Below are 23,157 nucleotides of genomic sequence, written 5' to 3' on the forward strand. Positions count from 1 at the left end.
TCAAAACTCAATCCTTTTCTACGCTAAACCTTTAAAACACTTGCACATATTTTAGAAAACTTTCTCTTACCCTTCCAGAGACCTCTGACATCCTCGAACTCCCCCGGACGGTAGGAATTCCGATGTCTGAATCTAGCCGGGTATTACATTCTTCCCTCCTTTAAAAACATTCGTCCTCGAATGTTAAAACAACAACAAGAAACATACAGGGAAACAAGAAGAAAGCCTACCATCGGTCTCTACGACGAGACACAGATACCCCTGGAGTAAAACTCCCGGGTTGGCTATACTGTCTGACTTTGCTGACCCTTCACTGCTTAAGCTGTGTCTACACTGAGTGTTTCCCACTCTTGCTTGTACACAAACGACCTGACTCTTTCATATGACTACTAACTTTTCTTTTCTTTGCCTTTTCTCAGCTTATTCGCACTCCTCTGGTTATACTAACCTGTACTTCTGACTACGGATCTTCCTTTCTCTTTGATGCTTCTCGGCTTTATAACTCTACGGAAATGCTAGATGACTTGGCTATCACGTTCTCTCTCTCTACTTACTTTCAATGTTATATTGTGACACATCACAATGAAACAGACATGCCCTGAAATTGCACTCAGCTTACAGAACTTGACCTCTATGCCATGTTCTCTGAAAATTACAACATTTCGTAGATATCGGGCATGCTTCTCTGTTTCTCTAAACTATTCTACGATTTTGCTGCGCACTCTGATCCTTGCCCGTCTTTATTCTTCTTTACTATACTGGCTTCTTCTCTTTTGATCCCTTCTAACATGGCTAGACTATCTCTAGCTCTCTCGCTATCTGTTTCTATAGGATAAACTGATAAGCGACATCTGACTGAGGGCAGCTAAGTCTTACCCAGTAAATCTTGTCTTGTATACTCAGAGTCGCTGAGCAGTTTTACCCCTTCCCTCTGGTTTAGACTCTTCACTATCATAAAGATCTCACCTCTACGCAACTGCTAAATTGACTTTTCTCTAACTGACTTTGGCCATATAGTTCCCAACTCTTAGATCTCTTATGGAAAACAACCAGCTTCTACTAGCTGGTCCTATAGATCATCCATTCTGCATGGGAACACCTGTCCTTGGTAGTGATTTTGTGCAACTAGTCACAGTTGTGACAAAATCTCAAGGTTTCATCCTTCGTTTCTCACAACGATACTGGAACACTCCAGGGTGTAGTACTAAGTCGGATAGAAGCCTTTACTACCAAGTGCACATTGTTCTACTATCGCTCTTCAGTCTGTAACTGCTTTTCTAGCTCTTATAGGTTTCAACTCTTACATGCTACAGGTATCATTCCAAAGGAAAAGGTGAAGATACATCTAGTCTCAACTCCACTGGGTTTACTAATGGTAAACCTGCTAACTCGTCTGGAATAACATCTAACACTCTTTCTCTTTTCCTATCTATGAATACTGAGGCTGGTTCCCTGACCTGGCTATGCGCTCAAACAAGAGCAAGAAAACTCCTGACTAACTTCCCTAACGAATTCACGAGCCTGTAGGGTTGATATCAAACTGCTGGGTATGCTAAACTGTCCCCCTCTAAGGACTAACTCTGACCCATCCGAGCCTCTGAACTCTGACCTGTCCTACCTTGTCTTTGCAGACGTAGGTAGTACCTCGAGTAGCTAGCCAATCCGCCCTAGGTTGACATCATCAGTCACCCCTAGAACCATAAGGTCAGCTGGACGGCATCTACTACTCTCACCAAACTCTGAACTGAACCGACAGACTGACTCTGCCATAGATGGATCACACTCTTGGGCCCTCTGCCCAAAGAGAACACTCTAAGCCAGAAGTTATCAACCCCTCCTCTATTTATGGCTCTCACAACAACAGGGAAAGAAACATCAGGGTCCACTATAACCTACACATCTGAACACCCTCAAGTGAACGTATTTGACGTCACCGTGTTCAATGTGTTAACCGCCTACTAAGTCAGGATGAAGATCCAAGCTAAAGCTAACGAATCTTCCTTCGGGAACCGACCAAAGAAAAGGAGAACTCTCTTCTCCTGCGTCAACCACTGTCCTGAAACATGGCTAGAGCAACAGGCTGAGTTACACTACTCGAAGTCATCTGCTGGGACTGTGCCAATCTGGGCCGCAGTAGGACGCTCACAAAATATGAGTCCTTTCTGCTCGCATCTATACATGCCGTAGTCCCATACCATCAGACTACTTTTGTGTAACCTCCACGCCTCACGGATCCAGAACTATCTGAACTAAAGCTCACTCGCCATCTAATCCCAGACTAAACTGAAATCTCTTTCTAACCTTTCTTACTTTACATTTAGTCTATTCTGTTCTTTCTCTGCTCTATCTTCTCTCATTTACTCTTTTCTTTCCTTACTTTTCTCTTACTTACTTTTATTCTTTTTCTTACTCTTCACTTTCTTCCGCTATTCTCTGCCTTCTTTCTTTACTTGAGGTCTACACTCAGAGATGAGAGATCACTCTCTCTCTACCTGGACTTCAAAGCCATACGGCTATAGCTCTCGAGCTTTTTCCTGGCTCACTAACATGTAGCGACTCACTCGTCTCTAAACCTTTATCTCTGACCTTTTGGCTCTGAACATCTAACTCTAGTACACTTTACTATTTTCACATCAACTGATATTCTATACACATTAGAACACTCAAAAGTGAGTTTACCTGGCACCACTGTGTTCCGTGTGTCTGTCTCTGGCTGATCCTGGGTGAAAATTCGAGCCGGAACTAACGGACGTCCACTGAAGGAACCTCCTGAAGAAGGGACTACCCCTCTTTCTCTACCTCTGCCCTGTACCGAGGCTGGAGCTTCTGGTGGCATTATATTGTCTGCGGATGTCTGTGGGAACTGTGCTGACATGACCGTAATGGGACACTCTCGTGCCATGTGCCCCTCCTGTCCGCACCTGAAACATGCTGTTGTCCCAGCCCGACATACACCTTTGTGCCTCCTACCGCACTTCACACATCTAGAACTATCCCAACCAGAACTCGAACCCTCGCGACAACCTATGCCAAACTTTACCCTATTCCAAAACTCCCTTTTCTTTGACCCTTTCAGGCCTCTCACTTTCTTTTTATTCTTTGCAGCAGCTTCACCCAAAGGAAAACGATCACTAGTCTCTGGGTCATTTTCTATACTCATGTTTTCTGTCTGCCCTGGCTGCTCACAGTCACTCTCTTTATGCTCCCTTGAGCTATCTGAACAAGCCCATCCTGCAAACTCTATAGCAAACTGTTCCCAGGATAAGTTTTCTACCCTCGGATCCACATATTGGGTGAACCATTCCCTTGCCTTCTCACATTTCAATGTAACCCCTGCCATCTGTATGGCTCTACTCTCATTAGCTCCCAACTCATCGGTTATCAGCTTAACCATTCTAAGATACTCAACAGGGTCATCACCAGTCTCAAATTTGGGAACATCCAACCTCAAATAAGCTGTCATCTGCACCATACTTTCCCCAGGTGAACTAGGCTTGGGTGTTTGGACAATTGGGGCTACTGTTTCTCCTGGTGGTGGAGGAGGTGCAACATTCCCTGAGGTAGGGTTTGCTAAACTTGGATAACCAAAGAAGGGTGGAAACATGGTATACTGTGGATGTGGCGGTGGATATGGCGGATAAAAGGAAGGATAGGGCATAAAGGTGGGATATGGGTGATAACTAGGAAACTCTGATGTACCTCTCATCGGGTACTCTACCCCCCACTGGTAGGGTGGATACTGAGGTGGAACAAATCTCGAGGCCTGAGTGCCTCCTTGGGACTCACCCATATCTCCTCCCAACCCACTCCTGCCAAAGCTACCATCTCTACTCTGCTCATTCTCCTCTATTTCTCTCATACACCCTGACATACCACTCTGGACAACTCCCCTTCTACTCTCATCATCAGACCTTCTAGGGTCCCTTGATGTACCTTCTCTGTTTATACTATCTGATGTTGCCCTTTGCAGAACGGGGAGATGAGCATCCATGTCCTCATCCTCCGGCGGAGCTCCTGTCAATCTAGCAGATCGACGAGTTCCTCTCATCCTGCCTCTGAAAAGCACAACATCACACAAAAATATCATCAAATGATCCATGTGAAAACACATGAATCCTCAGCACATATTAAATATATCAATAATGCACATGCAACTCATCATGGCATTTCACATCAGCATGCAAAACAGGACTCCACATCCTATCCTAGTGGACATGATTTTACCTATTGTGCTTCCCCTCCTATACAAGACAACACCTCTTTCCGATGTGGGATATCTCTAATCCTTGAGCAAAGATGCTCAACACACCGTACTCTTGAGGCCCTATGCTCTGATACCAATCTGTAACGACCCGGAAACCGGTACCCCTCTGTAACGGCCCGAACCATCATTGGCACTAGGATCCAGATCGGCTTAAGGCCGCCGGGACCCGTAGCAAGCCGACTATACTCTCTGTGTACCTGATAAATCCCATACATGATACAAAGATACTCAACAATCCTGTAAAACTCTGTAGGCTTAACTACTGCTACTCAGATATATCAATCTGAAATGGCCCTCAGGGCCTATACCAGGGACTACTATCTGCTGTGGATCAAGGGATTGAAACCCTTTTACTCTGTAACACAATCCACTGGTATCACATCAAAGCCATACATTAAGCCTAACTCACACATTTCTCATCAAGAAATGTAAAACAGGATTCATGTACAAGGGATTAATCATACATCACACTATAGCAATGATACTAGGAAAAGCACAAGTCTATCCAGTATACGACAGTACATATCTATACATTACATTACATTACAACTACTCTTTTAATTACATCATGTCCACTACGCTATTACAACATACATTCAAGCACAACTTTCCTCTGTACTCTTGCTGACTTTGACTTCCCATAGCTATCTCAGAACCTGCAAAACTGGGGTTAAGGGAGTGGGATGAGCTCTATAGCCCAGTGAGGAGGAACAGTAAAACAGTTCATTAATTACATGTTATCATGAAATGCGTCACATCACAAACAAATCATCAAACGGATGAACTTGTCACCTATAGCCCCCTACTATAAACAAATACCCTACTTGCTAGGGAGGCAGAGCCATCACCTAGACTTCTATACCCAACTGTGCTAGGGAGGTAGAACCATCACCCAGTCTTCTCTGTACTGTATCATATCACAACAAATCCAATAATTCTAGGGAGGCGGAGCCATCACCCAGTCTTCTCTTATGCTGTATGTCTATCTGTAACTGAGTACCAGGAGCGACCTGGACTATCCAGGAGCGACCTGGAATGGCTATCTCATGCCATATCTCTGTAGTAGTATCTTATCTCATGTCAAGGGCTAAGGATCATCCAACGTTCATCCACACCACAACAACAACTTATGCAATGCATCAAATTCGTGGAGTCTAATGCAATACAACCTATTACATAACATGGCATTTTATGATGCATGGATCATGCTAGAATCGTGTCATTTCTCAAAATAAAATATTCAGTTTAGTTCCACTCACCTCTAGCCAATGCTGGCTAACTCTGGGCCAACTCTAACTCTGGAGCCTCCTCGGTTCCTCGGTCCAATCCTACACAGATGGACATAAATGAGGTACCAAACATACTCTAACATAACTAGGAACATCTCTCCAAAAACCCTCTAAAACATCACAAAACATGCATGCAAAACAAGCAAAGGAAGGCTGGACAGGGCACCTTCGGCAGCACCTTCGGCGGCCGAATGTCTCCTCCAGAGACGAAAGTCAGGCATGTTCGGCGGCCTAACTTGGACTTTCGGGGGCCGAACCTGAGTTTAGCCAGAACTCAGTTTCGTGCACAAGGACGCCTGCCAGTCCCTCCATCACCTGTTCAGACCTCAACACATGCATTTAACCCTTCTAAAACATGCATAAACACTTCAACAAGCTTAAGGGAGCTTCAAATAACGTTAAACTCCAACAAACAAGCTCACAAGACACACATCAAACATAAAGGATTCATAAACCCTATGATGCACATCTCATGCAAACTCATGCCTAGCTCCCTTTTCCCTTTACAACACTCATAAAAACATCAGAAGAACCATGGATCAACACTTACCTCTTGAAGAACAAAGGCTGAGATGATCCAAACTCAAAGATATGGAGAAACCAAGCTTCAAAAGCTTCAAACTCCAAAACCTTGTTTCAAGCTCACAACTCTTCAAAACAAGGGTAAAACTCATAAAAACCATGAAAGATTTGAAGAAAAACCATGAAAATACTTTAAGGAGATCAAGACCTCACCTAGGTCAGAAGGAGAGAAGAAACCTCCTCCTTTTTCTGCCACTCGGTGCACTTATAGATGAGCAACCGCCTCAGGTTCGGCTGCCGAATCGCATGCAAAACTATGCAACTTTCGGGGGCCGAACATAACCTTCGGGGGCCGAACATTGGGCACTTTAGGCGGCCGAACTTAACCTTAGGGGGCCGAACATTGCAAAATGCCTCCTTGGCCATATCTCTTCAAAACTCAATCCTTTTCTACGCTAAACCTTTAAAACACTTGCACATATTTTAGAAAACTTTCTCTTACCCTTCCAGAGACCTCTGACATCCTCGAACTCCCCCGGACGGTAGGAATTCCGATGTCTGAATCTAGCCGGGTATTACAACCAGTTTTAGCTCTGCCATCTAGTGATGAGGACTTTACAGTCTTTTGTGATGCGTCCCGTGTGGGACTGGGTTGTGTACTGATGCAGAATGAGAGGGTGATTGCTTATGCTTCTAGGCAGCTGAAGAAGCATGAGTTGAATTACCCCACACACGACCTGGAGATGGCAGCAGTAATCTTTGCACTCAAGATGTGGAGGCACTACCTCTATGGGGTAAAATGTGAGATCTTTACAGATCATAAGAGCCTGCAGTACATCCTGAGTCAGAGAGATTTGAATTTGAGACAGAGGAGATGGGTAGAACTGCTCAGTGACTACGATTGCAAAATCCAGTATCGTCCGAGTAAGGCTAATGTTGTAGCTGATGTCTTAAGCCGGAAATCACTCGGCAGTCTATCCCACATCACAGCAGAACGAAGACCAGTAGTGAAGGAGTTCTACAAGCTCATCGAAGAAGGGCTACAGTTAGAGTTGTCTGGTACAGGTGCCTTGTTGGCTCAGATGAAAGTGACACCCATGTTCCTTGAGCAAGTTGCTCAGAAACAGTATGAGGACCCCGAGTTAGTGAAGATTGCCAGGACGGTTCAGTCAGGCAGTGGTAGTGAGTTCAGATTCGACAGTAAGGGGATCCTCCGCTATGGGAGTCGATTATGTGTACCAGATGACATAGGGCTAAAAGGAGACATTATGAGAGAGGCTCATAATGCAAGATACAGCATTCACCCCGGTGCCACCAAGATGTATCAAGATTTGAAGAAAGTTTATTGGTGGCCAGCGATGAAGAAAGAAGTGGCACAGTTCGTGTCAGCCTGCGAAGTGTGTCAGAGGGTGAAGCTGGAACATCAGAAGCCGGCTGGAATGCTTAACCCGCTACCGATTCCACAATGGAAATGGGAAAATATAGCTATGGACTTCGTAGTAGGGTTACCGGCGACGTCCAACAGATTGGACTCCATATGGGTGATTGTGGACAGACTCACCAAATCTGCTCACTTCATCCCTGTCAGGAGTGGCTACTCTGTGGACAAGTTGGCGCAGGTATATGTGGATGAGATCGTCAGGCTGCATGGGGTTCCTGTTTTGATAGTGTCAGATAGAGGGCCCCAGTTCACCTCCAGGTTTTGGCGGAGTCTGCAGAATGCCATGGGTACTAGGTTGGATTTCAGTACTGCCTTCCACCCCCAGACTGATGGACAGTCAGAAAGGACCATCCAGACTATAGAGGATATGCTCAGGATGTGTGTGCTGGACTTTGGCGGTTCTTGGAGGCAGCATCTACCTTTGGTGGAGTTTGCCTACAACAACAGCCATCATGCTAGCATCGGGATGGCTCCATATGAAGCTTTGTACGGAAGGAAGTGCAGATCACCTGTTTGCTGGGAGGAAGTTGGGGAGAAGGCCTTGGCAGGGCCTGAGCTAGTAGAGATTACCAGCAGGGTGGTACCCATAATCAGAGAAAGAATCAAGACTGCTGCAAGCAGACAGAAGAGTTATGCAGACATCCGCAGAAGGCAGTTAGAGTTTCAGGAGGGGGACCTGGTATTGCTCAAGGTGTCTCCAATGAAGGGAGTGGTTCGCTTCGGGAAGAAAGGTAAACTAGCCCCACGATACATCGGACCCTTTGAAATCTTGCAAAAGATTGGGAATGTGTCGTACAAGCTGGATTTGCCTGCTTCAATGGAAAGGATCCATCCGGTTTTCCATGTTTCCATGTTGAGGAAGTTTGTGTCAGATCCGAGCAAGGTTCTTAGTGAGCCTAATGTGGAGGTCCAAGAGGATCTCACTTATGTTGAACAGCCAGTACGGATCATAGACACCCAGATTAGAAAGTTAAGAAACAAGGAAATCCCGATGGTGAAAGTCCTGTGGAACCACCACAACTTGGAAGAGTGCACTTGGGAGACACGGGAGTCTATGCTCCAGCAATACCCTCATCTCTTTTAAGGTTAGATCCCTATGTGTTGATGTGCTATATATGTATGTTGTAGGTATGTATGTTATGTGTTGTTTGGTGAACATTCGGGGACGAATGTTCTTAAGGGGGGAAGAATGTAATACCCGGCTAGACTCTGGTATCGGAATTCCTACCGTCCGGTGGAATCTCGGATGTCGGAAGCCTCTAGTAGGGTAGAAACATGTTTTCATAAAATGTTTTAAATCATTTCATGGTTTTAAGTATGATAATGAAATGAGTTTTTGCATAAAAAGTCTTTGGAGGAAAACCCAGGTTCGGCCGCCGAAAGTCAAGTTCGGCCGCCGAACATGCATGCGTTTTGGAGGCACGTTAGGCCCCCGAAAGCATGAGTGAGGGAAGTCCAGGTTCGGCCGCCGAAAGTCAAGTTCGGCCGCCGAACATGGCATGTATGCGGAGGCAAGTTCGGCCCCCGAACGTGGTCTGGCCAGCCACTATAAAAGGGGCACTTAGCCGAAATGGGCGAGCTTTCTCCCATTTTCGGCCACAGCTAACTTCCGACCTCCCTCTTCCCGATCTAGTGTTCTTCCTTCAAATCCCCACCATTTTTCTTGAGTTTTAAGCTTGCATTGAAGGTTTTGAACTTTTGAAACAAGTTTTGGAGCTTTGGGAACTCAGGAGCTCATTTTCGTGGATCTCCAAGTTTAGGTCGTCTCCCTCTCGATCTTCAAGAGGTAAGAGCCGATCTTAAGCTCCTTATGTGTTTTAAGTAAGTTTTAAGTTGTTTTATGGGGTAGAATGGCATGTATAGGGTTGTATGAGTTTTTAAGCAAATGTTAGGTTTTATGTGATTTGTGAACAATGTGGCTTGCTTGTGTGTTGTAGTTGGAGTTTAAGTTAGTTTGAGGCCCCTAGGAGCTTATATGCTTGAGTATGCATGTTGTAGAATAGGGTTATGCATGATTGGTTGTGTAGGGGGTTGAAATGGGCATGAAGAACCAAGTTTCTGCCCTTTGGCAGAAACCAGGTTCGGCAGCCGAAGGCACTTTCGGCCGCCGAACCAGCTTGGGAGGCAGCTTTAGGCTGCCGAAGCCTGCCCCCGAAAGTGGGAGTTTCGGCTCTGTCCGAGACTTTCGGCCGCCGAAGGTGCCGCCGAACATGCATGAGTTTCGTCTCTGTCTGGGAGTTTCGGCCGCCGAAGGTGCCGCCGAACCTGCCTGACTTTCGGCTCTGGAGGGACTTCCGGCCGCCGAAGGTGCCGCCGAAAGTGCCCTTCCCAGCCTTTTCTTGCATGTTTTTTAGGGATGTTTTGAGGTGTTTTTAGGAGGTTTTTGGGGCTTTGTTTAGAGTTATGTTCTTGTTGTTTGGTGCCTCATTTGAGTCCACCTGTGTAGGTTCGGACCCGAGGAACCGAGACCCCCGGTTGTGAGATAGTCGTTCAGAGTCCGTTGATAAAGTTTCAGTCACCAGGTGAGTGGAACAACCCCTTAAGTTTTAAAGTAATTGAATAAATGGATAAATGAATGAATCATAAAGCATTGCCCATGCATCATTATGCCATGCAATATTTCAGGATGTTTGCATTAGAATTCACGAATATGCTGCATTGCATAAATTGATGTTGATGTGGATGGTTGTTGGGTGATCCATAGTCCTCTGATGTTATGTTATGATGATACGTTATGGAAGACCAGCGAGGCCCATTCTACGCCCCTGGCACTATGTAAGAGAAAGACCAGCGAGGCCCATTCTACGCCCCTGGCACTTTAGGATGTTATGTTATGTTATGTAAGAGAAAGACCAGTGAGGCCCATTCTACGCCCCTGGCATTTGGAGATGTTGAGGACTAATGGTGACAATACCATCCTTTATGTGATTAGCTGTGATGTGTTGCATTTCATGAAAGCATGAATGAGAAAAAGAAAAAAAAAAAGAAAGTTAAATAATATGATGAAATAAAAATGAAATGAAATAATAATAATAATAATAATAATAATAAGAAAAAGAATAATAAAATGAACAATAATAAACCTAAAAATGGAGGAACTAAATCATATGTTATGTATGCACAGGTTAGGCTTGGAAAGAAAAGTTTTAATTTTTATGTATGTTGTCGATCATGTATGGGATTAAACAGGTTCACAGGATGTATGTTTGGCTTGCTACGGGTTCTGGCGGCCTTAAGCCGACCTGAATCCTAGCGCCGGTAGCGGTCCGGTTTCCGGGTCGTTACAGAGGGTCCACTGACCCAGAGAGGACACTCTAACTCAGAGATCATCAACCCTAACCTTTGGACAACTCTCGGTGCAATAAAAGAATGAGATGCGCCCGAGTCCATCAAGGCATACACATCTGAACAACCAATGACTAAGTTACCTGCCACCACGGTGTTAGATGCATCTGCCTCCTGCTGAGTCATCGTGAAGATCCGTGCTGGAGCTGATGGACCTTCACCTCTGAAACCCGCTGAAGAAGAGGCTGCCCCTCTCCCTCTGCCTCTGCCACTGGCCTGAGTCATGGCTGGAGCTGCTGGCTTGCTACACTACCTGAAGCTGTCTGCTGGGACTGAGCCATCGGGACTGCTCTTGGACATTCTCGAGCCATATGCCCCTCCTGACCACATCTGAAACAGGCTGTCGTCCCGAACCGACATACTCCCTTGTGTGGCTTACCACACCTTGCACAAACTGCGTTATCCGCACCAGAGCTTGAGCCACTCCCTAGTCCCAGACTGGACTTAACCTTGTTCCAGAACTTGTTCTTCTTAGACTTCCTGGGACCTCTGTCCCACTTCTTACTACCTGAAGTTGCTGCACTCATTGAAGAAGAGCCTGGGGTCTTAGAACCAGAAGGTTGTGCCACTGACTGTTTAACTGTCCCCTGAACGATGGCACTGGCCTCCATTTTCCGGGCCATATCCACTATGGCATGGAAGCTCTCCCTATCTGCTGACTGGATCAAGGAGGAATATCTGGAGTGAAGTTTCATGATATACCTCCTTGACCTTTTCTGGTCTGTGTCAAGGTTTTGCCCTGCAAACGGCAACAACTCCAAGAACCTGTCTGTAAACTCCTCTACACCCATCTCATCAGTCTGCCTCAACTGCTCAAACTCTATCATCTTCAGCTCCCTTGAACTATCTGGGAAAGCCCATCCTGCAAACTCGTTTGCAAACTCTTCCCAAGACAAGCTATCCACTTTCGGGTTCACATAATTCTTGAACCACTCTCGTGCCTTCTTGCACTTAAGTGTGAACCCGGCCATCTGAATGGCTCTACTATCATCAGCCCCAATTTCATCTGTGATCACCTTGACCCTCTCAAGATACACAAACGGGTCATCCCCTTTTTCATACTAGGAGCACCCAACTTCATGTAGTCGGTCATCTTGACCTTGCTTCCACTGGCTGAGCTAGGTCTAGAAGGTTGAGCAACTGGGGCTGCTGGTTCTACTGGAGGAGGAGGAGGTGCAGCATCCCCTAGGGTAGGGTTTGCTGGATTTGGATAGTATGGTGGGGGTGGATACATTGGGTATTGTGAATATGGTGGGTAGTAGGGTGGGTATGGCATCTGTGTGGGATAAGGGCTAAAGCTGTGGTAGTCCGATGGGACTCCCATCGAATACCCAGGGTTTTGTAAGAAGGGTGGGTAGTAAGGTGGCTGAACAAATCCCGAGGCCTGAGTGCCTCCTTGGGATTCTCCCATTCCCTCTTCTGACATGCTAACTCCCAGACTGCCATCCCTCCTTTGCTCTACATCCATATCATCCCCCATGTCCTCTGACGCTCCTCCCTGAACTGTTCCTCTGACTGATCTGCTTCTACCCAGATCCAAAGACCTTCTAGGGTCTCTTACTGTTCTTTCTCTGTTAGACCTACTAGACATTGCCCTAGGCAATGCTAGAGGACGGGCGCTCGTGCCCTCATCCTCAGGTGGCACTCCAGTCAATCTTGCTGATCGACGAGTTCCTCTCATCCTGTTTTCTGAAAAACAGTACACATCACATAAACATTAGCATCATATGGTTCATGTGGGCACACATGAACCCGCATCACACATCATAGCATATCATTAATGCACATGTATATAATCATGGCATTTCACATCATCATACAAGACAGGACTCCACATCCTATCCTAGTGGACATGACCTTCCTATTGTGCTTGACCTTCTATAACATCTATGAGCCCGACACTCTAGGTCCGACCATATGAACCTAGGGCTCTGATACCATTCTGTAATGACCCGAAAATCGGACCGCTACCGGCGCTAGGATCCAGATCGGCTTAAGGCCGCCGAGACCCGTAGCAAGCCTAACATGTAACCTGTAAACCTGTTTAATCCCATACATGATTAACAACATACATAAAAATTTAAAACTTTTCTTTCATTCATACACCAAACTCAACCTGTGCATGCACTGAACATAATCATAACCATTGGCACCTCAGTGGGACCTCATCAATGCCCCCAATGGGTGGCATAACAAGTGTTGAGTTGGCTAAACATAGTCATCAATAAACATTAAGATCATGTATCCAAAAAGGGATTACAATATACTATGGTCAAGCACACTTCTAACCTTAATGTCGTTACATTACATATCTATACATCATTATACAATCTGTCATGTCCACATTCTAGCTATTACATACATAAGACTTCATTACTCTTCTTGACTTCTCTGTCTAACCCGTACCTGCAAACCTGGAGAATTTGGGAGAGGGGTGAGCTACTAGAGCCCAGTGAGCAGAATCATAAAGCATTTAAAACACATGCTATCATGGAATGCATCACATCACAACTAATCATATCAAGGATGAACTTGTCATCATATAACCCTCTACATAATCCAATCATGCCAGGGGCGTAGTGCAGGCCACACCTGGTCTTTCTCTTATACATAACATAATATACATATTCCATGGTGCCGGGGGCGTAGTACAGGCCACGTCCGGTCTTTCTCTTACATAGTGCCAGGGGCGTAGTGCAGGCCACACCTGGACTTCCATGTCATAACATATGAGGGCTAATGGATCATTCAACATTCATCCATATCAACAACATATTATGCAATGCGACATATTCGTGATTTCTAATGCAAACAACCTAAAATATCACATGGCATCCGTGATGCATGAACATGCTCAAAACTGATTTATTTATTTAAAAGCATAAGAGTTATTCCACTCACCTCTGGCTAGCTCTGACACTGACTGAAGCAGCTGACTCACTGCTGAGGTCCTCGGTTCCTCGGGTCTGAACCTACACAGGTGGACTCAAATGAGGGACCAAACAACTAGAACATAACTCTAAAAACATCTCCCAAAAACCCCCTAAAACATCTCAAAACATCCATGCAAGAACATGCAAAGGAAGGCTGGACAGGGCACTTTTGGCTGCAGGTTCGGCGGCCGAAAGTCCCTTCAGAGCCGAAAGTCAGGCAGGTTCGACGGCCGAAACTCCCAGACAGAGGCGAAACTAATGCATGTTCGGCGGCACTTTCGGCGGCCGAAACTCCCAGACAGAGACGAAAGTCTCCTTTCGGGGGCAAGCTTCGGCAGCCGAAGGCTGCTTCCACAAGAGGGTTCGGCGGCCGAAAGTCCCTTCGGCTGCCGAACCTAGTTTCTCCCAAAGGGCAGAAACTTGGTTCAAACATGCACAAATGCCTCCAAACTCATACCATCATGCATTTAGCTCAACCAAAACATGCATACAAGCTCCTAGGGGTCTCAAATTACCTTAAACCCCAACTACAACACATCAAACACACATTACAAGCCACATTGCTCAAAAACTCATCAAAACCCAAAAACTCAACATAAGCTTACTCATGCATTTTCTACCCCATGAACTTCATAAAACTTACTTAAAACATCATATAAGCTAGAGATCGCCTCTTACCTCTTGAAGATCGAGAGTAGAGGCGACCAAAAACTCGGAGGTGGGAGAGGTTGGGTTCTTGAACCTCCAAGCTCCAAAACTTTGCTCAAAAGCTCAAATCTTCAAAACAAAGTTAAAACAAATGAAAAACTTGAAAGATCTAGAGGAAAAACATCAAAGATCGGTGAGGGACGGTGGAGAGCTCACCTTGGCCGAAAATGGGGAAAAAGCTCGCCCGTTTTCGGCTAAGGGACCCTTTTATAGTGGTTGGTTAGGCCACGTTCGGGGGCCGAATGTGCCTCCGCATGCATGCCATGTTCGGCGGCCGAACCTGGACTTCCCTCACTTATGCTTTCGGGGGCCTAAAGCACACCCGCAACGCATGCATGTTCGGCGGCCGAACCTGAGCTTTCCTCCAAGGTTGTTTTTATTAAAAAACTCATTTCCTTTTCATTCAAAATCATCAAAAACATTAAAAATTTCATGAAAACATGGTTTTACCCTTCTAGAGGTCTCCGACATCCGAGATTCCACCGGACGGTAGGAATTCCGATACCGGAGTCTAGCCGGGTATTACATGAAACCTTTTATTCTAGTTGAAGATTAGTTGAAACTAAGGTTGTTTTATGGATTGTGAGATCTAAACATAAACTATTTGTCTTTAATTAGTTCAATATTCATGCAATTGTGTGTTTGAATCTATGATTACTTTGTTGTTTTGATCAAATTGGCCACTTGATTCTTGATTGCAAGGTAATTGATTGTTAGTTGGGATAATTTTTAGTCCGTAATTGCTGGAATTATTCTAACATAAGAATACTTGGTGTAAAAACTAAGGAAGTGTGTGATCTAGCAACATCTCATGCGTTTGAGTAGCTAGGATTGGATCTCTTTATTTCTTCATGCAATTGACAATTGTTTTGATGCCTAAGGCCTAAGGACGTTCCCTGGCAATTTATTAATTAGTAATTGATTAGAGGACGTTCCCTAATTGATTTAATCATAAGGAGAGACATAGTGGTGAGAAGCGTTTTCCATCTCCATAACTAATCTATTGAATCAATCAAGAGAACATAAGTTTCAATGATCAATCCAAACAACCATAGTGGATCCAACTCTTCAACTAGACCTTTCTCATATTAGATTTTTCTTCTATTTAATTATTACTTGGTCATTTAATTGCTGTCCGTAGTTTGCTAATCAAATCAATCTCAAACCCCCCCTTTTTACTTTTACTGCACTTTACTTTTGATCCACTTTCAGTTACTTGCTTTCAGTTTCTCATTCAATTAATTCTCTTTGTAACGACCCGAAAATTGGATCGCTACCGGCGCTAGGATCCTGATCGGCTTAAGGCCGCCGGGACCCGTAGCAAGCCTGTTATACTCTCTGGGTACCTGTAAAATCCCATACATGATCAAACATTTTCTGAAAAACTGAAAACGAACTCTGCTCTATACCAAGGTTCAACCTGTGCATGCACTATCTCAATACTCTGTGCACAGACCCCCTTCCTAGAGCCCTCATCAATTGCTCTAGTTGGGTCAACACAATACATGTTAAACCTGGTTTTTATTTTCATCAATACAACATTTACATAAACAGATCATGTATACAAAGGAGATTTACAAAACATAAGGGTCAAGCACACTTCTGAACTATCTCTTTACAAATATTACATGTCCACTCTATGCTATTACAACACTCTTTACTCTTCCTGAACTCTTCTGACTCCCCATGTACTCTGATCCTGCAAGAGTGGGGTTAAGGGAGTGGGGTGAGCTACTATAGCCCAGTGAGTAGAACAATAAAACATGTTAATAAAATATGCTCTCATGGAATGCATCACATCACAGACAATTCACATCATCTCAGGTGAACATGTCCCCACTAGTCCCGACATCCTAATCTCGTGCCAGGGCATAGAATGGGCACCTGGTCTTCCTGTCATATCACATCATAACATAACTTACCATATACCATGCCAGGGCGTAGAATGGGCACCTGGACTTCCTCATATTCCGTGCCAGGGCGTAGAATGGGCACCTGGTCTTCCTCAGGGACTAATGGTTCGGCACCTTCGAAACTCTCTTCACATTGATTAGACCAGACAAACTTCTGGTTCTTCTTAGTCAGTTTGGTCATAAGAGCAACTATCTTTGAGAAGTCCTGAACGAACCTCCGATAGTAACCTGCCAAACCCAAAAAGCTTTTAATTTCTATCACTGTAGTGGGTCTGGGCCAGTTAGCTACCGCCTCTATCTTCTTGGGGTCTACTTCAATACCCTCTACTGATACTACATGCCCCAAGAATGAAATGCTCCTCAACCAGAACTCACACTTAGAGAACTTGGCATACAAGCCATGCTCTCTTAGTGTTTGCAGAACTGTCCTCAGATGCTGGGCATGCTCCTCTGCATCTCTGGAATACACTAAGATATCATCGATGAAGACAATAACAAAGTGATCCAGATGTTCTCTGAAAACTCTGTTCATGAGATCCATAAATGCTGCAGGGGCGTTAGTCAACCCGAACGGCATTACTAGGAACTCATAATGCCCATATCTAGTCCTGAAAGCTGTCTTTGGCACATCTGCCTCTTTGACTCTCAGCTGATGATACCCGGATCTCAGATCTATTTTAGAAAAACATCCCGCTCTAGCTAGCTGGTCAAATAGATCATCAATCCTAGGCAGGGGATACTTATTCTTGGTAGTGACCTTGTTCAACTGACTGTAGTCGATACAAAGTCTGAGGGATCCATCCTTTTTTCTGACAAAAAGCACTGGAGCACCCCAAGGTGAGGTACTAGGGTGGATGAAACCCTTATATACCAACTCTTGCAACTGCTCTTTTAGTTCTTTCAATTCAGCTGATGCCATCTTGTAGGGAGGGGTAGAGATAGGTCTAGTACCAGGCAGCAATTCGATTTCAAACTCTATCTCCCTATTAGGTGGTAGTCCTAGAAGCTCGTCTGGGAAGACATCTAGAAATTCTCTGACTACTGGTACTGAGGCTGGTTCCCTAACCTGACTATCTAGCTCTCTCACATGAGCTAGAAACCCCTGACAACCCCTCCTAAGCAACCTACGAGCCTGAAGGGCTGAGATCAAACCTCTAGGTGTGCCCCATCTGTCTCCTCTGAAGACACACTCTGACCCATCCTGATCTCTGAGACTAACTACCTTGTCTCTACAGTCCAAGGTAGCACCATATGCAGATAGCCAATCCATCCCTAGAATGACATCAAAATCTGTTAAATCTAGAACCACCAGGTCAGCTGGAAGGCATCTACCCTCTATGAACACTGGACTGAAACGACAGATGACTCTGTGACTGATGGGTCACATTTGGGTCCACTAACCCAGAGAGGACACTACAACTCAGAGACTATCAGACCCAACCTCTCCATGGCTCTCGAAGCAATAAAAGAGTGAGAAGCACCTGGGTCCATCAAAGCATACACATCCGAACACCCAATGATGAGATTACCTGACACCATTATGTTCGACGTATTTGCCTCCTCCTGAGTTACAGTGAAGATCCGTGCTGGGGCTACCGGACCTCCACCTCGGGAACCTGCTGCTAGAGAAGAGGCTGACCCTCTCCCCTTACCTCTGCCACTACTCTGAGGCATGGCTGATGCTGCTGGCTAAGCCACACTGCCAAAAGTCATCTACTGGGATGGTGCCATGAAGGTCGCCTTAGGACATTCCCGTGCAAAATGCCCCTCCTGCCTATAGTTATAGCAAGCTGTAGATCCCAACCGACAACCTCCCCTGTGTGACCTCCCACATCTCCTACAAACTGGACTGTCTATGCCAGAGCTTGAGCCACTACCCATTCCCAGACCAGACTTGATCTTGCTCCAGAACTTGTTCTTTTTAACTTTTGCCTTTCCCCATTTCTTACTGCCTGAAACTACTGTACTCTGAGAAGAAAGATCTAGCTTGGAACCTGAAGACTGTGCCTTAGACTGTTTGACTGTCCCTTGAATAATGGCACTCGTTTTCCTGGCTGCATCCACAATAGAGTGGAAACTCTCTTTCTCTGCTGGAAGAATCAAGGAGGAATACCTGGGATGAAGTCTCATGGTATATCTCCTTGCCTTCTTCTGGTCAGTATCATAAGCCTGACCCACATACTGTAGCAGATCCAGGAACTTGTCAGTGTATTCATCTACACTCATCTCTTCAGTCTGCCTCAGTTGTTCAAATTCTATTACTTTCATCTCCCTGGAACTGTCAGGAAAAGCCCACCCAGCAAACTCATTGGCAAACTCTTCCCATGACATGTTGTCCAACCTGGGGTCCACATAATTCTTGAACCACTCTTGAGCTTTCTTGCACTTGAGTGTGAACCCCGCCATCTCAATGGCTCTGCTATCATCAGCTCCTAACTCATCGGTTATCATCTTAACCGTTCTGAGGTACTCAAATGGATCATCTCCCGTATTGAATTTGGGAGCATCCAGCTTCAGATACTCTGTCATTTTCACTTTGCTTTCCTCAGCTGAGCTAGGTTGAGGTACTTGGACAACAGGAGCTACTGGTTCTGGTGGTGGAGGAGGTACTGTGTCTCTTGGTTCAGGGTGTGCTGTGCTTGGATGGAAAGGTGAGGGTAGATACATAGGATATGATGGGTAAAAAGGAGGATAAGGCATATAAGGCATGTAGGTAGGATATGGTAAAGCTAGAGTAATCCGACGTACTCCTCATCGGATACCCTGGGCCCTGTGGAAAGGGTGGATAATGGGGCGGATAACCAAACCCCGAGGCCTGAGCGCCTCCCTGAGACTCTCCCACACCCTCTTCAGACCTGCCCACACCCATGCTTTCATCTATTGACTGATCAACATCCATAGCCTCCCTCACTTCATCTGACCTCCCTCCTCTATCTGTCCCTCTTTTGCTCTCGTCAAAAGACTTTCTAGAGTCCCTTGACGTACCCTCCCTGCTTGATCTCTGAGACATTGCCCTTGGCAACGCAGGAGGACGAGCATCTGAACCCTCACTCACTAGTGGGACTCCAGTCAATCGTGCAGATCGACGAGTTCCTCGCATCTTAACTCTGGAAAACAACACATAACATCGCACATTAGCATCCCATGGTCCATGGAAACACATGAACCCTCAAGCATACATCAAATATAAACAATGCACATGCATAAATCATGGCATTTCACATCATCAAATAGACAGGACTCCACATCCTATCCTAGTGGACATGATTTCCTATTGTGCTTGACCTACTATAACCTCTATGAGCCCGACACTCTCTATAGGTCCGACCATATGAACCTAGGGCTCTGATACCAATCTGTAACGACCCAAAAATCGGACCGCTACCGGCGCTAGGATCTTGATCGGCTTAAGGCCGTCGAGACCCGTAGCAAGCCTGCTATACTCTCTGGGTACCTGTAAAATCCCATACATGATCAAACATTTTCTGAAAAACTGAAAACGAACTCTGCTCTATACCAAGGTTCAACCTGTGCATGCACTATCTCAATACTCTGTGCACAGACCCCCTTCCTAGAGCCCTCATCAATTGCTCTAGTTGGGTCAACACAATACGTGTTAAACCTGGTTTTTATTTTCATCAATACAACATTTACATAAACAGATCATGTATACAAAGGAGATTTACAAAACATAAGGTTCAAGCACACTTCTGAACTATCTCTTTACAAATATTACATGTCCACTCTATGCTATTACAACACTCTTTACTCTTCCTGAACTCTTCTGACTCCCCCTGTACTCTGATCCTGCAAGAGTGGGGTTAAGGGAGTGGGGTGAGCTACTATAGCCCAGTGAGTAGAACAATAAAACATGTTAATAAAACATACTCTCATGGAATGCATCACATCACAGACAATTCACATCATCTCAGGTGAACATGTCCCCACTAGTCCCGACATCCTAATCTCGTGCCAGGGCGTAGAATGGGCACCTGGTCTTCCTGTCATATCACATCATAACATAACTTACCATATATCGTGCCAGGGCGTAGAATGGGCACCTGGACTTCCTCATATTCCGTGCCAGGGCATAGAATGGGCACCTGGTCTTTCTACCGTGCCAGGGCGTAGAATGGGCACCTGGTCTTCCTCAGGGACTAATGGATCATCCACTCTCACCCGCACCAACAACAATATAGAATGCAAATATTCATGATTTCTAATGCAATCAACCTAATGCATAATCATGGTGCATGAAACATGCTAAAAGCATTTGGTTACTCATGTTAAAAAGATTAAGTTTAGTTCCAGTCACCTCTGGCTGACTCTGTACTGACTCTGAAGCAGTGCTCACTGCTGATCTCTTTGGTTCCTCTAATCTGTGCCTACACAGATGGACTCAAATGAGGGACCAAACTTACTCAAGAACAACTCTATAAACCTCCCCAAAATCCCCCTAAAACATCCTAAAACAATCACATAAAACATGTAAAAGAAAGCTGGACAGGGCACTTTCGGCGGCAGGTTCGGCGGCCGAAAGTCCCTTCCAGAGCCGAAACTCAAGCACTTTCAGCGGCACTTCGGCTGCCGAAAGTCCTCTCCAGAGACGAAAGTCCCCAACCTTCTGCGGCACCTTCGGCGGCCGAAACCCCCCTCCAGAGTCGAAAGTCCAAACTTTCGGGGGCAAGCTTAGGCAGCCGAAACCACCTCCTTTGCATGTTCGGCGGCCGAACCTTCCTTCAGCGGCCAAAACTGGGTTCTCCAGTATGGCAGAACCCTGCTCTGCTTCATGCAAAACTCACCCAAACTCACTCAAACATGCAACCAACAATACAACAACCTGCATATACTCAAGTATAGGCACAAGGGGTCCAAAACTACCTTAAAACCCCAACAAACAACACAACTCATCATTTAAACATGCTTTGACCATAAATCTACCACAAACACAACTTAACCTAAACATGCATCTCTACCCATAAAACTCCATAAAACCTTCATAAACCATGAAAAGAAGTTAAGGATCTACACTTACCTGTTGAAGATCTAGAGGATAGGTGATCCTAACGTGGAGATATGGAGCAACTCTCTCTCAAACTCTCCAAACTTCACAACTTAGGTTTTTAGCTCAAAAGCTTCAAACAATCATGAAAACTTATCAAAACTTTGAAAGATTTGAAGAAAACATGAAGATCACCCAAGGAAGATCATGGTCTCACCTCTGTCCGTGAAAATGGAAGAATACTTATCCATTCACCGACCTAGGGCCTTTTATAGGTGGCTGGCCAGACCACCTTCGGCGGCCAAACATGATCCCGAATGCCATGCATATTCGGCGGCCGAAAATCACCTTCGGCGGCCGAACCTGGCTTGTCTCCCTTGGTGCTTTTCTTTCAAAAACTCATTTTCTTTATACTTAAAACATTAAAACATAGTTAAACCCTTTTAGAAAACATATCTATTACCCTTCTAGAGGGTTCCGACATCCGAGATTCCACCGGACTACAGGAATTCCGATGCCAGACTCTAGCCAGGTATTACATTCTCCCCCCCTTAAGAACATTCGTCCCCGAATGTTCCTCAAACAACTAAACACATAAAAAGGAGGAAAAACTAACCTCAAAACAAATATGGATATTGCTGGAGCATAGACTCCCGTGTCTCCCAAGTGCACTCTTCTAAATTGTGGTGGTTCCAAAGGACTTTCACCATCGGAATTTCCTTGTTCCTCAGCTTCCTGATCTGCGTGTCAAGGATCCGCACTGGCTGCTCTATATAGGTGAGATCTCCAAGGATCTCTACATTAAGCTCACTAAGAACCTTACTCGGATCTGACACGAACTTCCGTAGCATAGAAACATGAAACACCGGGTGAATTCTCTCCATAGAAGCAGGTAAATCCAGCTTATACAATACATTCCCGATCTTCTACAAGATCTCAAAGGGTCCAATGTACCGTGGAGCTAGCTTACCTTTCTTCCCAAACCGAACCACTCCTTTCATTGGAGACACCTTCAGCAATACCATATCCCCCTCCAGAAACTCTAGCTGCTTCCTGCGGACATCTACATAACTTTTCTGCCTGCTTACAGCAGTTTTGATTCTCTCTCTAATAATGGGCACCACTCTGCTGGTGATTTTCACTAGCTCTGGCCCTGCAAGAGCCTTCTCTCCCATTTCTTCCCAGCAAACAGGTGATCTGCATTTTCTTCCATACAAAGCTTCATAAGGAGCCATCCCTATGCTAGCATGATGGCTGTTATTGTAGGCAAACTCCACCAAAGGTAGATGCTGCCTCCAAGAACCGCCAAAATCTAACACACACGTTCTGAGCATATCCTCTATGGTCTGGATGGTCCTTTCTGATTGTCCATCAGTCTGTGGATGGAAAGTAGTGCTAAAATCCAATCTCGTGCCCATAGCACTCTGCAGACTCCACCAAAACCTAGAGGTGAATTGAGGTCCTCTATCTGACACTATAGACACTGGAACTCCATGCAATCTGACTGTCTCGTCCACATACACCTATGCTAACTTATCCACAGAGTAGTTACTCCTAACAGGGATGAAATGAGCAGATTTAGTCAGTCTGTCCACAATCACCCATATAGAGTCTAGTCTGTTGGACGCTGCCGGTAAGCCCACTACAAAATCCATTGCTATGTTCTCCCATTTCCACTCTGGAATCGGTAATGGGTTAAGCATTCCAGCCTGCTTATGATGTTCCAGTTTCACCCTCTGG

Source organism: Manihot esculenta, chromosome 8, assembly GCF_001659605.2.
Source record: "Manihot esculenta cultivar AM560-2 chromosome 8, M.esculenta_v8, whole genome shotgun sequence".
Lineage (NCBI taxonomy): Eukaryota > Viridiplantae > Streptophyta > Magnoliopsida > Malpighiales > Euphorbiaceae > Manihot > Manihot esculenta.